At 36.9% G+C, this 16,538-nt stretch overlaps 1 protein-coding gene across 3 annotated transcripts in view; it reads right to left on the bottom strand.

Moving 5' to 3' along the window:
- Positions 1–16,538, bottom strand: part of LOC129880594 (uncharacterized) — a 54,495-nt gene that overhangs the window by 12,293 nt on the left and 25,664 nt on the right. Inside the window, exon 4 of one of the 3 annotated variants that reach the window (XM_055955271.1) lies at positions 10,955–10,973. The exons of the other annotated variants lie outside the window; for them this stretch is intronic. The gene's annotated coding sequence lies outside the window, so the exon portion shown is untranslated. Of the gene's footprint in view, positions 1–10,954; positions 10,974–16,538 lie in introns of those variants that run through there. 3 annotated transcript variants of the gene reach the window in all.

Here is a 16,538-nt window from a genome sequence, read left to right as displayed (position 1 = left end):
ATTGATACTGAATGCCCTGTGTGGATACAATATGATATGATATGAATATATGTGTTAGCCCTATGAGGCATTGTTGGCATTTTCTGCATGCAGGTGTTGAGATAGTAAAAAATACAGAGGAAACTCTGCCCAAATTTTCCTAAGAAATAAAAGGACTATTACAGGAGGCACTCAAAATAGACATGATTAATTAAGTATGAGTATCAGACAAAAAGGAAAATAGATAGCTATGAACTGAAGGTATGGTATGACGAAAAGTGGATAGGACAAGGCCGCTATTAAAATAAAGTTGTATGATTCTGAGTAAAATTAGAAGTTGGCATCAGGTACACGATAAGGATGAAAGCTCATGAGGCATGAAGAAGTATTATGTACATGTGAATCCACCTTGGAAAATAGTGAGATCCCTTGAGGATAAGGGATGTAGATTTACAAAATAACTGATATGTTGCGAATTTATTAGGGGGACAAGTGGTATCCATTGGCATAAGGCTAGTGTTATGACAAAGATCGAAACACGGGTCATCAGAGTATAAATGCTCCTGAATGGGGAATTTGAGAAAATTATAAGCACTGGCTAATTACTGATTGGGATGAATAAGATGTGGCTTGAATGCATTGCTACCTTAAGGATACTACTCAAGTACCAGTGTTCAGACTAGATTTGGTACTGTATACCGAGGATTCTAGGCACCTCACGATTGTGTTAAGGTTTTGTACATGGATAATCTAAGGTATAGATGATCTAAAGGAAGATAGGGATATGATGTAGTGTACCAAATGTGTTGGAAAAGAATCATAGGCATTTGAAAGGTTGAAACTAAATAGACAATGACATGGGTACGCCCTAAAGGGGGGAAGTGGATATGAGAAATATAAGTGTGAGGTGAAATCAACTGGCACTACAATGTGTTAATGTCAACACTTAAATGATAAGTGAGAACCCATGCTGGAATGAGTCAGCAAGATCTAAAAGCCAGCAATGGACGGATAGAAGCTTGATAGCCTATTATAGGAGATGGAAATCCCGACTGGGAAATGGAAAGCAGTTAATATGAATTATAGTACAAACTGACCTCGCATTCTATGAAATTATGAGTTCATATGGGTTATGGTAGATAGGTGTAATGAGTTCATATGGGTTATGGTAGATAGGTGTAAACAAAATTGACAAGAAAGGAAAACTTGGCCCGGGATGTGTGGGTCCCTATCAGATCATTTGTAGGATAGGCAGAGCTGCCTATGAGTTGGACCTACCATCAGATTTGGAAGTGGTACACCCAGTCTCTCATATGTCAAGGGTTCGCAAAGGTATAAGTGACCCTTCCAAAATAATTCCTATGGAGGAGATCCACGTAACTAGGAGTTACCCTATGAGGATCAACCTATCGCCATCATGGATCGACAGATTAGAAGGTTGCAAACTAGGGACGTGGCTTCCTTCAAAGTCTTGTGACAAAATAAGAATAAAGAAAAGATGACCTGGTAAGCCAAAAGGGAGATAGAGAAGAGATATACATACGTGTTCCCTCTATCCACAGGAAGTCTAAACTCCTAGATTAGTTGAGTTGATGAATAAAAGGACTATGGATGACAACTATTATGAAGAATTCCTAAAGTCCTCGCAAGATCTTATGACACTAGTTAACATTCGAGGATGAATATTCTAAAGGGGGGAAGGATGTTATGCCCCATACTTTTGTAAGTTGGAAAGCCTTCTTAAACTTCTTAAAAGTTGCTACGTGACCCAAATTAGATACAACGCTACCAAATGACTCTAAGGAAAGGAGAATGAGATACCCTATAATAAGGAAGATTGGAAGTAGGGTTGTAAGAATTAGAAAGGAGTTGGAGGCCAAGAAATGAGTCGTAGGACTCGACTTACTTTCTTAAGCTATCAACTTGGATGTCCTATGTAATTAAGCTACTTGAGTACACGTTGAGTTTAAGTAGCAAGGAATACATAGGCTCTTAAAGTAAGATGAGATTACGAACCCACAAAAATGAAGCAAGCAGGTGGCAAGTAGGTGACAAGTAGGTGACGCACCTACTTAGGCTAAGTAGGTGACTCACCTGCTTGGGGTGGATCCCATGTGGCAGCATGTGAGTGGGTGCATGGATGAGGTAATGCCCTAGGGGGATTCCACATGTCACACCTAGGGGATTCCACATGTCCCCTCTTAAAGACACATATATATACATGTGTATTGCTTATCAACATAACTTTTCAGCATCTTAAACTTAAGAGAAAAGAAAAGAAAACCCTAGGAACTAGAGAAAGTAGTGGCGGCCAAGGGAGAAAGAAGGTAAGCCCTCCAATTTTGTTCCGTTATTTAATTATTTAAGGTATCCTACGGTTACATAAAAGTTTTTAATAGCATAAATTAAATTTTTGGGGCAGCAAGATAGGGCGACGAACAGCCCATCAGTTTTCAGCGCGTTAAGGAGATTTCAAAGGGAAATTGTCAGCAAGGTAAGGTTTGATTCTCTCTTACCACGTTTGGGAAAGTGTTTAAGCATGTTATGGGTGTATAAATATGAGTAGGAAACATGAATATATGGATGTTATGGGTGAAAGACGTTGCAGGTCGTGTAGAGACTATTTTGACGTATTCTAGTGGCTTAAAATGTAACTAGTGTCGTTGTTATTGTAGTGTCGTATTGGGAATTGTTTTTTGGTGTTGAAGGGATGAAAACATGTCTAAATATGGGTATAATTTATTCTGGTTTCATCCACATGACACCCCATTTTGTGTGGTTAAGATTTTACGAAATAAAGATTGAAAACCGTATTTTGGAGTCATAGTTTTGAGCGGGCTGTTTGGGACTTGTTTGGTGTGATGTTGAGGTGGTATAATTGTGTATTGGATGCTGGTTGTTGTTTTTGGTTGGATTTACTAATTGAAAGTGTAATGGGAAGTTCGGATAGGGCAAGTTATAGAGGAGATGCTGCCGAATTCCATTAACTTCTAACTAACTAATAGACTAGTCGAGACTAGTCAAGAAAGGCGAATAAGGAATTGATTTCTATGGGTGATTAGTTGTGAATCTACAATCTGGAAAGTTAAAGGTTATTAATATTAGTATTACCTTCGTGTTAAATAGGTCCATAGGACGACGAGACAAGCCGTGTTAAAAGCAATCGATAAGAGGTATGTAAAGCCTGTCTCTCTTTTCTTTTGGCATGTCTTAGTCTTAAGTGGATTGTATATGTAATGTGGGAATAATTCCACTCATAGAAATCTGAGTATGGTTCATAAATCTTATTCACTTCTTGATGTTCGAACTCTTGTGATAGTTGAGTTATGGCCTTATAAGTCGTCGACATGATGAAAAGTAGTGCGCGTGAAGCCTATCCCTTCCCTCTCTTAAAATGGTTTAATGTAAGTGAAGAGATATATGATATGAGTTAGAGGTAATTCCCTTTGTGGTTCCGGGCATAACTCATGGCTTGTACTCACCTTTGAATGGTAAAGGTCTTAAAGTAGTTGAACTACGATCCTCGAGCCTTCTGCACACTGAATAATGATTGGATGTGTAAGCTCCTAGACCTAGAGGCGCTTGGACATAATTTATGATAATGTGTTGAGGGATGTTTGATATGTTACCAAGTTTTACGTGCAGGTATATGCATTATAATATTATATAAAGATCAGGCCGAACATTCCTCGACACTAACGTGTTATATGTATAAGGATCGAGTCGGAAGTTCCTCATCACTAACGTGTTATATGTATAAGGATCAGGCCGGACGTTCCTCGGCACTAACATGTTTTGTGTATAGGGATCGGGCCAGACGTTCCTCGGCACTAACTTACTATATGCATGGATCGGGGCTGTACATTCCACAGCGCTAATAGTATACATATGCCTATGATGATAAAGTGATGCATTTGTAATATCGAGTCCTCGAGCGGGCCAGGTGTGGTATGTGACAATGGTATACATGAATTTATTTTGTAAGATGCAGGTACAATACTTTATTAGATGTTATACTTTCCCCCTGCATCCCTATATCAGTTATGATCTCCTTATGATGTTTTGTACTTTACATACTTAGTACATATGTCGTACTGAACCTCTCTTTTCGGGGGGGCTGCCTTTTATGCCCGTGGTATAGATGCGCACTTTGGAGATCCACCAGTCTAGGACTCCACTCAGCGGTTTTGGGGAAAAGCTCTATTGTATCGGAGCTTAGTTTTTGGTACTACCTTTCGAGTGTATATATTTGTTTATTCAGGGGTATGGCGGGGGCTCTATCCCGCCATGTGATATATTTAATACTCTTAGAGTTCTGTAGACATATGCATGTGAATTATTTATAAGTCTGTTGCAATTACGCCTATACGATGCGTTGTAAAATTTTTTATGTCAGGGCAGCCTTGTCGGCTTATGTGCACATGAAAAGGTTTTGACGATGATTGGTCACCATCTTTTAGAGGAACTCATCGGGCACAATGACCAACATACTTGTGGCAGCAGATGTCGATTGATGTGACCTGCTCTCTCCCTTGGGCTACTCAGGAGCCTCATCTATTGGTAGAGTAATAAAATCCCCTTCCAAAGATATAATAGTAGGCGGTGAACCCAGAGTAATAGTCACTAGAACTATAGACCGATATTTCTTAACTTTGTATAATAGGTTATCGATATATTTGATTAAAACAATATTTGTGGACTTGGTGATGGTGGTTCGGTGATCAAAAAATGGTTGATTGGGACTCCAACATGCTCAAATAACCTCTAGATCAAGCAAGAAAAGAGGAGCTCTGCTTTTCATTAAGTACTCAGTCCCTAATTTCGGTCGCAAGCAACCAACCCACATTAAGTGCATACCTGGACATAATACATGTAACTAGTGATGCTTGTGAATGGTGGAGAGTGTTGCCATTTATCTTTGGCCTCAAATGAGCATGAACAATGGCCCAAAAATATTTGACTGCAAATGTCAGGAATTCCTTAGTGATTAGCTATCTTGGGTTCATCACCCATGGCACGTCATCTCCCTCAATAACAATAATATGTGTTATCCATCTCAAAATATCTAACTGGGAGCTAGGATCTCTATAAGCTCCTTGTTTGTGACCAGAAATTGTCAATGCTCATACAACCCAATCGAAGGTGCAGTATAGTCCTATCCATATAAAAATTGAAGGATGTTGGCCTCAAAAATATCAATATGAACTCCCACAACAGTACATGCTCCAATGGTGACAACTTCATTCAAGGGGATGAGAATATAGCTAGAGTTGCTTGTGATCACTTTAAACAAATCTTTACAGGTCATGAAAACACTATCAATGAGGGAATTCTAAAATACATTCCCAAAATAGTTACTCAAGAGCAGAATCAGATACTTCAAAGAATGCCTACCTTAGAGGAAGTAAGACAGGTGGTGTTGTCAATGAATCCTAATTCAGCAGCTGGTCCAGATGGTATGAGTGGTCAATATTTACAAACTTGTTGGGACATTATCAAAGTAGACCTTTATGCTGCTGTCAGGATTTCTTTTGTTGTCACATCATGCCAAGATTCATGTCACATGTATATTTGGTCCTACTCCCTAAAGTCTATCACCTTACTAAGCTTACTGATTTCAGACCAATAGATCTTAGTAATTTCACAAATAAAGTTATTACCAAGCTTTTATGTCTGAGGTTGGCGCCCATCCTTCCAAGTCTTATTTCAGACAATCGGTCTGGTTTTGTAAAAGGCGTGAGTATTTCTAAGAATATTATGTTAGCTCAGGAAATAACTCATGGTATTAAAAAGCTAAAGGAAGGTGATAATGTTGTGATTAAATTGGATATGACAAGGCATATAATAGAGTGTCTTGGTCATACACTTGCATCGTTTAAGAAAAATGGGGTTTGGTGAAATGTTCATAGACATGGTGTTGAGAATCATAAGCAATAACTGGTACTCAATTATAATCAATGGGACAAGGCATAGTTTCTTTCATTCCACTAGAGGGCTCAAATAAGGAGATCCTTTATCTCCATCTTTGTTTATTCTGGGAGCAGAAGTTCTAGCTAGAATGTTAAACAACCTTTATCAGAACAATCTTTATTAAGGTTTTCACAAGGAGACTAGAGGGCCACAGATAAATCACCTTAGCTTTGTTGATGACATTATTATCTTCACTTCTAGTATGAAAACTTCCCTCCAATTGGTTATGAAGATTTTGTCAACCTATGAAGCAGTTTCTAATCAGCTTATCAATAAGGAGAAAAACCATTTTATGATCCCCCTAAAACATCTACTGATATTGCTAACCTGATTAGGGAAGTGACTGGTTGTACTCAGAAAGAAAGTCCAATCACATACCTGGGATGCCCCCTATACATTGCAAGATAGAGGATCATTTACTATTCTGAGTTGGTGGCAAAAGTGGTGAAAAGGATTAGTGGATGGCAATCAAGGATGCTCAGTTATGGGTAGGGCTACCCTAATAAAACATGTATTTTAGTCCATTCCCATTCATACCCTTTCAGCTATATCACCTCCTAAAACAGTATCAAGTATATTAAGAAATTGATAGCTGATTTCTTTTGGGGTTGGGATAAAGACAGAAGCAATATCACTAGGCATCATGGGAAACTCTTAGTTATCCCTATGAAGAGGGAGGTATTGGGGTAAGAGACCTAACTGATGTATGCACTTCATTTCAACACAAGCAATGGTGGAATTTTAGGTCCTAAACTTCTCTTTGGGGTCAATTCCTAAGAGCCAAATACTGCCAAAGGACCAATCCAGTGTATAAGAAATGGCATGGGCTAACTAGTGGCTAAGAAATTGCATACTAGCCAATCTCTTGTGTAGAAATACATGATGAAGAATAAACACAACATTGAAACTCATATTACCTGGAAACTTTATTCTGGGAGTTGTCATTTTTGGTGGGATGATTGGTTGGACATGGGTGCTTTGGCCAATTACACAACTGACAATACTATGCCAAATATTATAAGAGTTTCTCAGTTCCAAGTTAATGACTTATGGAATAAAACTATGGTGATATTGCATACTCCTCCTCTATTGGTTCCTAAGAGTCTAAGCACTAGATTTCAGTACCAAGAAGGGACTCCTGATGAAGCATTACAGAAACCTAATGATGATGGTAGTTTCACATGTTCTTCAGCTTGGAATATCATCAAAAAGAAACATGAAAGGGACTTGATCAACACTTATACTTGGCACAAACATATTCCATTCAAAATGTCTTTTCTTTTGTGGAGAACTTTAAGATGAAAAATTCCAACCAATGACAAGATCATTAACTTTGGTAAGGATCCTATTTCTTGTTCATGTTGTAAAAAACTGGTTTGGATAATATAGAACATGTTTTTGTTAATGGAAACTTAGCTACTTATATTTGGAAACTCTACTCTGCATGTCTAGGCATTGATCATGACTAGATCCCCCTAAGAAATACCCTCATAAAGTACTCCGGTGGAGTATGCAGTTCAAAAATGAAATACAAAAGCTCATCTATCATGCTCTTCCAATCCTCATTTTTTGGAATCTTTGGAAGAATAGGTGCTCAGCAACGTATGGTAACAAGCAGTCCAGTGTATCAAGAGTCAAATTGTTTATCCTTAGAAACACCACTCAACTCCTCAACATTTTTTCTTTACCTAGAATGGCCGAATAGATGGAGAGATCTAATCATCATAATTGAAAGGTGCCAACATGAAGTGAGGATCATCATGGTCACATGGACTAGACCCCCACCGGTAAATACAAACTAAACACTGATGAAAGTTCTTTTCAAAACCCTGGAAGGGTTGGAGGTGGATATTGAGGGATTATCAAGGTCAACTGGTCCATGCTTTCACCATTCCTTTTGGATTTGGAACCAACAATCAGGCAGAGATTCAAGAAGCAGTTTATGGTTTATATTGGTGCATTCAACATGGATACAAATAGATCATCTTGGAAGTAGATTCATATTTACTCACTAAGTGGTTAAGTCCCAAAGCTACACCACCCTACAAAGTCCATCAATATATGCAGCAACTACACCAACATATCAGAGAGCTGGAATTCTTTCAATGTAAACACACCTACAGGGAGGCTAATGGTAGTGTTGATTATCTGTCAAAGTGGATCCATTGAGTTGATATTATCCAGGATTTTTATACTCAACATCAACTACCAGCAGTAGCAAAAGGAATCTACAGTTCGGAAAGAATTGGCATGGCAAATTTCAGAAGAAAAAGGTTAAAAAGAATTAAGAAACCACCTTGATTTTTAGGTGTTTTATAATTTTGTATGATATAGATGTTATTTGTATCCTGTTTTGCTCATCTTAAACTTTTCAACTTGGCTATTTTCTCTTTTTATATAGCTATTTTGAATAGGCTTAGGTTAGGAGTTTTTTCTTTTCTTACTATGTAAGGGGAGAGTCTCCCTCATTTACACATTTCCTAGATACTATTTATTTGAGAAGAGTCCTCTTTTTTAAGGTGTTTAGTATGTAGGTTTTCTTTTTTAGTATTGGGGATGAATTGGCCGACCTTACTAGGTTGGCCGACTTATGAACCACCATTGGATCGGAGGTAAGCTTTATGTCCCTCTCTTTTTACTTTTATTTTTTTTATATCTATGTTAAGGCCTGGGGTGTTGCTCAGCCCCTGGCCCCCTCAAAGATCGTTAAAATTAACAACAAATGGTGGCAACTTCATTGCTAATTCTTTGTTTTTCTTCCTACGAGACTCTCTCTTGATTGCGTTTTACAATTTCATAGTATACGCGGTGTAGAACTCTTAGGTGAGTTGCTCACCATAATACCCCTTTTCAAACCCCTTTTTTGCGATCGAGTTTTTCCAATTTAAGTGACAGTATTAAAAAGGGATTTTTTTATTTCAGAGTCACCACTTGGAATTGAGTTATGGTATTCCAAGTCACCTTATTTAAATCCCTAATCAAATAAAAGTTGACTCTTTATTTTCTTTGGACTACAAACTAGAAATCTAGGTAAAGAATTTTTTGACCGAAGAAAAGGTATTAGGCAACCCTCGAGTCCCATGGTTCTAGCACGGTCACTTTTATTAATCTATACTCAGCTTAAATTATTTTGGTATTATTTATAGGTTACGGACTTGCTCATATTATATTATTGAATTTTATTAGTCTCAACCCAGATGCATAACTGCATTGTTGGTTTTGACATACAATAACTTAGAAGTATAACTACTTTTTTCTCTCTAATGCATCACCTAATATTATATTCTCTGTCTATAAATTTTAATTAATTAATTATTTTTAAAAAAAAGGGTTAATTATTTAACTCATTTGGTCAAAGTGCGTCACCGCATCCTTGAATCTTTTTAGATGTCTCAAAAAAATGTACAACCACATTCTTTATCGAAATTAAATTATTTTTAATGTGCCTAAAAGTTCTTCTAACGTTAAAAGAAAATATTTTTTTTATAAATAAAGTAAAATAAATCTAAACCTCTAGGATAAAATATAAAATTTAGATCATTTCCATATCTTTTTATTTTTTATTACTCTTAAGGTTAAGTCAAAAATAAGCATACACGCAATGTTTTTCTAACCCAAAAAAATAATGACGAATTGCTAAAATAAGTCTCATTTTTGTTTGATAAAATAAAAATAACAATAATTTCTTTGAACCTAATAATCCCTACTTATCATTATTGGCATCTAAATCAAAATAAGAACGCCTCCATGATTCGTTCATTTTTAAGAGATAACAACTAATTAACGAGTAAAAATAAATAAATAAAAATAATCACCCATTAAAGCAATCTTAATTAATTAAATAGAAATATAAAACTTAACCCAATATTCATTTCAATCAAATTAAGAATAAAATAAAACTTATCATATAATTTTATCAAACTCCATAAATAATTTAAAGAGATAAGACAAAGTTGAACCTCAAATGAAGAAACTAAGTACCGCGAAATCTTGACCGAAGCTCGATTAGCACACCCACAAAATCTTTTGTTGGTTGTATGTAGTGGTATATGTATTGTGTTTATATGAAAGTGATGAGAAAAGAAGAAAAGTTACGAAAGTATTTTTCTTTTTCTCTCTACTTTCTTTTCTCTTTTTTTGTGTGTTGTGTTCTCTTTTTTCTCTTCTTCTTTTCAGATTGTGAGTCTTCCTTTTTTTGTGTGTGGGTGTGTTTGAAGTATATAGGTGTAGGAGTGGCAGAGCATGTGAGGGTGAGAGTGGATGATTGTGGAGTGTATATAAGGGTAATGAGGTGAGGTGAGGATTAATGGAAAGGAGTAAAGATTAATTATTTTTTATCTGGTTTTGTTTTGAAAGAAAAATAAAAATAAAATATAATGATAGCAATATTAGGAAATTAATAAAAGAAAAGAAAATTAAAATAGTTAATCTAAAAATATACTTAAGAAACACTAGTTTATTTATAAAACTCTTAACTTAAAAACAAAACATAATTATTTTTGTAAATTTTCGTTTCTTTTGAAGTAAATTGAAAAACAAAACTTACTATAAAATATGACTCTATTTTTGAAATTTTTAAATCTTTTAAAATAAACTTACTAAAAATAAGATAAAATTAATCAACTATCGACGAGCAATCGAATCACTTTCCTTTGCGGCAGAAAATTTCTCAATGTTATCCCCGCTTTTTGCCTCATCATCACTACCCAAAAATTTCTACTTCTCCCCATACTCATCTCCGTTACGATACCCGGACTCTGCTTTATCATCTTTGGAACCTTTCTCATCACCCAAACCATTTGTCTATTCTTCAAACTGGGAGAGAGTGGTAGAAGCTGCAACTACGGCTTTGGATCTAGTGGTGCGGGGTAAGTGTGGAGGCACGGCAGTGGTGCACTGTACCTCTTATCCGCTTCCCGAATCATCATTATATTTTTCACCTATATTGTTGGAGGGAGATTCGTGAAGTCGGAACTTTGGAGAAACACGGGGTGGTGTTGATTTACTCTTTGGAGCCATTGTACCTATGGAGGAGATAGTTAGAATTGAAAACATTATTAAGCGACAACACAGACAGGTACTCAGATTTCCCCGGTGTGATATAGTATAAAAGTGACAATTTCCCCTAAGAATATCGCTACTCAATATATCATTGGGAACCCACACTTAAACTAGAAACTTGAAAAAATCTTTTTGAACTTTTTTCTATTTTCATATTTTTTTTGTACGGTCCATGAAAGGTGTAGTGAATAGGTATATTGAAATATTGCCTAAGTATGGGTTCACGTATCATTCACGGTCTGTGAAAGGTATCGTGATCCTACCACAGACTGTGAATACTTATACTACCCTTATAGGGTCCCGTGGTTGCTTGACTACTCCCAGTTTTCATTATTTTCACCTTGTTGATTCCTACAATCATTAAACAAACCTTGACACTATAAATTCTGAAAAGAAAAATTTTAAACTACCTATTACATTTACAATCCATGAATTGCCTCCTAAGTAGCTCCTGATTTAATATTGCGGCACGACGAATGTTACTTAATTACTCAGACTTCATCAAGCTGGATCTCTTCAGCTATCTTTACCTCTTCTTGGGCTCCTAAGTATAACTTCGTACACCTTGAACTTATGACCAACTTTTTCTTTGAGCACGTTTGCACCATGTGTAAATACTCTTGCTATAGTGAAGGGTCTGAACCATTTTGACTTCAACTTTCTCAAAAACAACCTGAGTCTAGAGTTGAGCAGCAACACTTTGTCTTCTGGCTAAATTCTCTCTTTTGAATTCGTCGATCATGATACAGCTTCATTATTTCTTTGTATAGAGCAGCTCTCTCATATACCCTCAACCAGAATTCATCCATCTCATTAATTTTATCTAACCTTATGTTTGCGGCATCACTCCAACTCAGATTCAACTTTCTGAGTGTCCATAGTGTTATTTGTTGTAACTCTACAAGCAAATGACATGTCTTTTCAAAAACTAATTGATATGGAGAAATACTAATGTGTCTTTTGAAAGTTGTATGTATGCCCATAATGCATCGTTGAGCTTCCTTGACCACTCATTTCTGTTGACATTTACAGACTTTGCCAATATCTCCTTGATTTCCCTGTTGGATATTTCAACTTGCCCACTAGACTGAAGATGGTATAGGGTGGCCACCTTATGTTGCTTCACGTAGTATTTTTCCAGGAAATTCTTGAATATCATATTGAAAAAATATGATTCCCCATCAATGATAACTGTTTTAGGTGTGTCAAACCTAGAGAAAATGTTCTTCTTCAGAAATCCAGCAATACCTTTAACCTCATTATCAGCCACGGTAACCTTTTGGAGAGGTAGTCGACTGCCATCACGATATACTTCTTCCCATAAGAAATCACGAAAGGTCCCATGAATTCAATCCTCCAAACATCAAAGAGCTCCACCTCCAAGATTGGAGTCATAGGAAACTTCTAGTGCCTTGATATTGCACTTTGCCTTTGGCACTTGTCACAACTCTTTTCCGGATCATAAGCACAATAAATGGTAGGCCATTAGTAACCACATTGAAGTACCTTTTGATTAGTAAAATCCCCACTATGATGTCCACCAACTAGCGAAGAGTGACAAACTTCTGATATACAGAGCATTTCGGCTTCCGGCAAATCGCCTAACCAAATTGTTAGCACACAACCTAAACAATTATGGCTCATCCCAGAAGTATTTTTTGACATCATGCAAAAACTTCTTACTTTGTTGGGATTTCAAGTCCTCGGCCATCATATCACTACCAAGATTATTGGTAAAGTCAGCATAGCAAGGAATAAGGTCAAGAGTACAGGCTAATACCTGGTCATCCATAAATGTGTCATCAATCTTAAGCTCAGCTCCATCTCTTTTCTATGCCTCTAACCTCGATAAGTGATCTGCTACTTGGTTTCCACACCCCTTCCTGTCCTTGGCTTCAAAGCCAAATTTCTATAGCAAGAAAATCCTTTTGATCAATCTCAATCTTGCATATTTCTTTGTCATTAAGTACCTCAAGGCTACATTGTCAGTGTGCATGATTACTTTTTTACCCAAAAGGTATGCTCTGAAATTTTTAAAGGCATACACGACAACTAACAGTTCTTTCTTCGTGAAAGTATAGTTATTCTGGGTCGCATTCAACAATTTAGTTGTATAGTATATGGGATGAAAAATCTTGTTATGTTTTTTCCCTAGAACAACCCCCAAAGCAACACAACTAGCATCATACATCACCTTAAACAGTTCAGACCAGTCTAGAGCAATGATAACTGGAGCTGAAATTAGCTCCTTCTTCAAACACTCGAATACCTCCATACATGCCTCATCAAAGTAGAACTTTACCTCCTTCTCTAATAATTTGCACAAAGGATATGAAATTTTAGAGAAGTCCTTGATAAATCACTTATAAAATCATACATACTCCAAGAAGCTTTGAATACCCTTCATAGAGATAGGAGGGGGAAGCTTCTCAGCAACTAGAGATAGGAGGGGAAGCTTATCAATAACCTCAATCTTTGACTTTTCCACCTTCATGCCTCTCTCAGAAATCTTGTGGCCCAGCATTATACTTTTTTTGACCATGAAGTGGCACTTCTCCCATTTAAGAACTAGGTTGGTTTCTTCACATCTATGTAATGCCCTGCTAAGATTTAACAAACATTCATCAAAAGTATCACCTACTACAAAGAAGTCATCCATAAATACCTCCAGTGTATCCTCAACCATGTCTGAGAAGATAGACATCATACATCTCTGGAATGTGACATGTGCATTACATAATGCGAATGGCATGCGCTTAAACGCAAAGGTTCCATAGGGACATGTAAAAGTCATTTTTTTCTTGATTATTTGGAGCAATAGAAATCTAGTTGTATCCAGAATACCTATCCATAAAATAATACCAACCTCTACCCGCTAGTCTGTCTAGCATCTGGTCCATGAAAGGCATTGGAAAATGGTCTTTCAAGGTCCACTTGTTTAGCATTTTGTAATCCATGCACACTTGCCAGCCTGTGACTAGCCTGAGGGTTACCAACTCATTCTTATCATTCACCACCACTATCATACCTCCCTTTTTAGGGACATATTAGGCTGACCCAATTGATGTATGAGATTGGGTATACAACACATGCGTCCAGCCACTTGATGATTTCCTTTTTTACCAGCTCTTACATAGGTGGTTTCAGCTTCCATTTGCTCTATGCTTGGAATATAATCTTCTTCAAACTAGATTTTATGAGTTTAAATACCAGGGGGTATGCCTATAATGTCAGCAATAGTCCATTAGATTGCTTTCTTGAACCTCTGCAATACCTCCACAAGTGCTTTAACCTGCTCCACATTCAAATCTACAACCACAATAACTAGTAAAAAGTTATCTTCACCTAAGAACACATACTAACAAGGCAACTCTTTCAACTCTAGCACAGGAAGCTCTTCAATGGATGTCTTAGTAGGAGGAGTTGGCCTATTCTTCAAATCAAGGTATATTTTTAGGGGTGTAAGGATATGAACCCATGTCATGTAAAGCATTTACAATCTCATCATACTCTTCTATGACAACCCCATCAAAATTTATAATCACAAAAACTTATGTCTCAACAGCAAACCTTTCTTTGAAGGACACCTCAATAACCCCTTCATCAGCTATGTCGATCACGGACATCATATTCATGTCTCTAGATTGCTTCATTGATTTGCAAACATTAAACTTGACCTCTTCGTTATTCAGTTTGAAAGTGAGCTCGCCACTTTCCATTTCTACTAGTGCTCTGCATGTGGCCAAAAATGGTCTTCCCAAAATTATGGGAACCTCAAAATATACCTCACAGTCCAAGATGACAAAGTCAACATAGAATATAAAATAAACAACTCTTACCAACACATCCTAGAGAATTCCCACAGGGCCTCTTTACTGATTGGTCAGCCATCAACAACCTCATCGTAGTATGTTTAGGGGCTCCCAAGTGCAACTGCTTGTAGATAGATAATGGCATGAGATTGATACTAGCTCCCAGATGATACAATCCCTCATAAATTCAAATGCACCAATTGTTCATTGGAATGGTGAATGCACCTGGGTCTTCCTTTTTCTCCACTAATGATCTTGTAGCAATATTGCTAGAATGATGTAAGTTATTCATTAGCTCAAAATTGACTATTCTCTTCTTTGTAACTAGGTCCTTATTAACTTGGCATAACTTGGTATAAGATCTCAAAAGTTATAAAGTTGGAAAATGATGAAAAAAATGAATTCCCAAAAAAATGCAACTTTTGGCACTAGGTGGTATTTAAAGGACCCACTACAAGCCGTGAAGAGCACCATGGGCCGTTAAGAGCCATCGTGGTCCATGCCCTGTCAATTGGGTTTTAGAGGTGAGGACCACGAGCCATGGTGCGAACCACAAATAGTTATGGCTCCTATGGTGGACACCTCTGTAGGCCTCCTGTCAGGGTCACTTTTACGACCCATGTTAACGGACTGTATTGACATCCACAGACTGTAAAGGTCTCTGTAGAGGAGGTCCTATAACAATCCCTGCAAACCCTATAATTTGAAGACCAAGTCAACCACAACGGAGGACCACCACGAACTATGGTGCCCATAATGGGTCGTGGTAGGTCTCGTGGTGGGCAGCCTTCCCAAAACCCTTTCAAAAAAATCTCAATTCCCTCACCACGAAGGGGAACACGGATAGTTAAGGTGATGGTCCATCCTAAGTTTCGGATTCAGTTTTAATGAGGGTTATTTCATTCTTTCCCTATATCTCATTAATGAATGTGGATGGTTTTAGGCAATAAATTCCTAACTATTAACTATCCTAAAGCCTTCTAACCCTCTCATTCTCAAAATATAACTCCCAAAATCCAAAACCCTCTCTCCCAAGTTTTCTCTCAAGGTCTTCTTCTCCCTTAAGCAATTTAAAAGGGTTCTTCAAGATCATGCTTTCAATCTCTACAATTTAGGGCTAATTAAGGTTAAGGTATGTGGGACTTCATCCATGGGAACCTTTCACTCATGGAATCCCAAAGATTTCTTCTTAATTCATATTATGTTTTCTTCAATTAAAAGCCCTAATTTCATGATTTGCATTGGGTCTTCTTAATTATGATATGTATCTATGTTATAGTCTAATTATGCATAATTCACATCATATTGCATGATTTCAAGTTGAATTTTATTGACTCATGTTATATGCTAGTTTTAAATATGATTTATGAACTATGATCATGATTTTCAGGTTATTTCAATGAAAAGCTTTATTTATGAGATTAAAGATGCTTTATGCAAAGATGTTTATGAATGCCTTATGAAAGATTATGAATAATATTTTAATGATGTTTCAAGCAAGTTTATGAGAAAGGGTGACTTGAGATCCTTGAAGGTGACTCAAGACTCTAATGAAAGAGTGACTTAAGATCCTTGATGAACAAGGTGACTTAAGACTCTAATGATAATTGTTTTTATAAAAGGAATTCATAATGATGGAACATCTACACCCACATTGCATGAACCACATGATAATGAGCTATTCCTATGAATAAGTTTATGAATTTTGATTATGAA

Source organism: Solanum dulcamara, chromosome 1 (genome assembly GCF_947179165.1).
Source record: "Solanum dulcamara chromosome 1, daSolDulc1.2, whole genome shotgun sequence".
NCBI classification, from domain to species: Eukaryota; Viridiplantae; Streptophyta; class Magnoliopsida; order Solanales; family Solanaceae; genus Solanum; species Solanum dulcamara.
The sequence above is the reverse complement of the archived record's forward strand: the minus strand, read 5'-3'. Positions and strand labels throughout refer to the sequence as shown.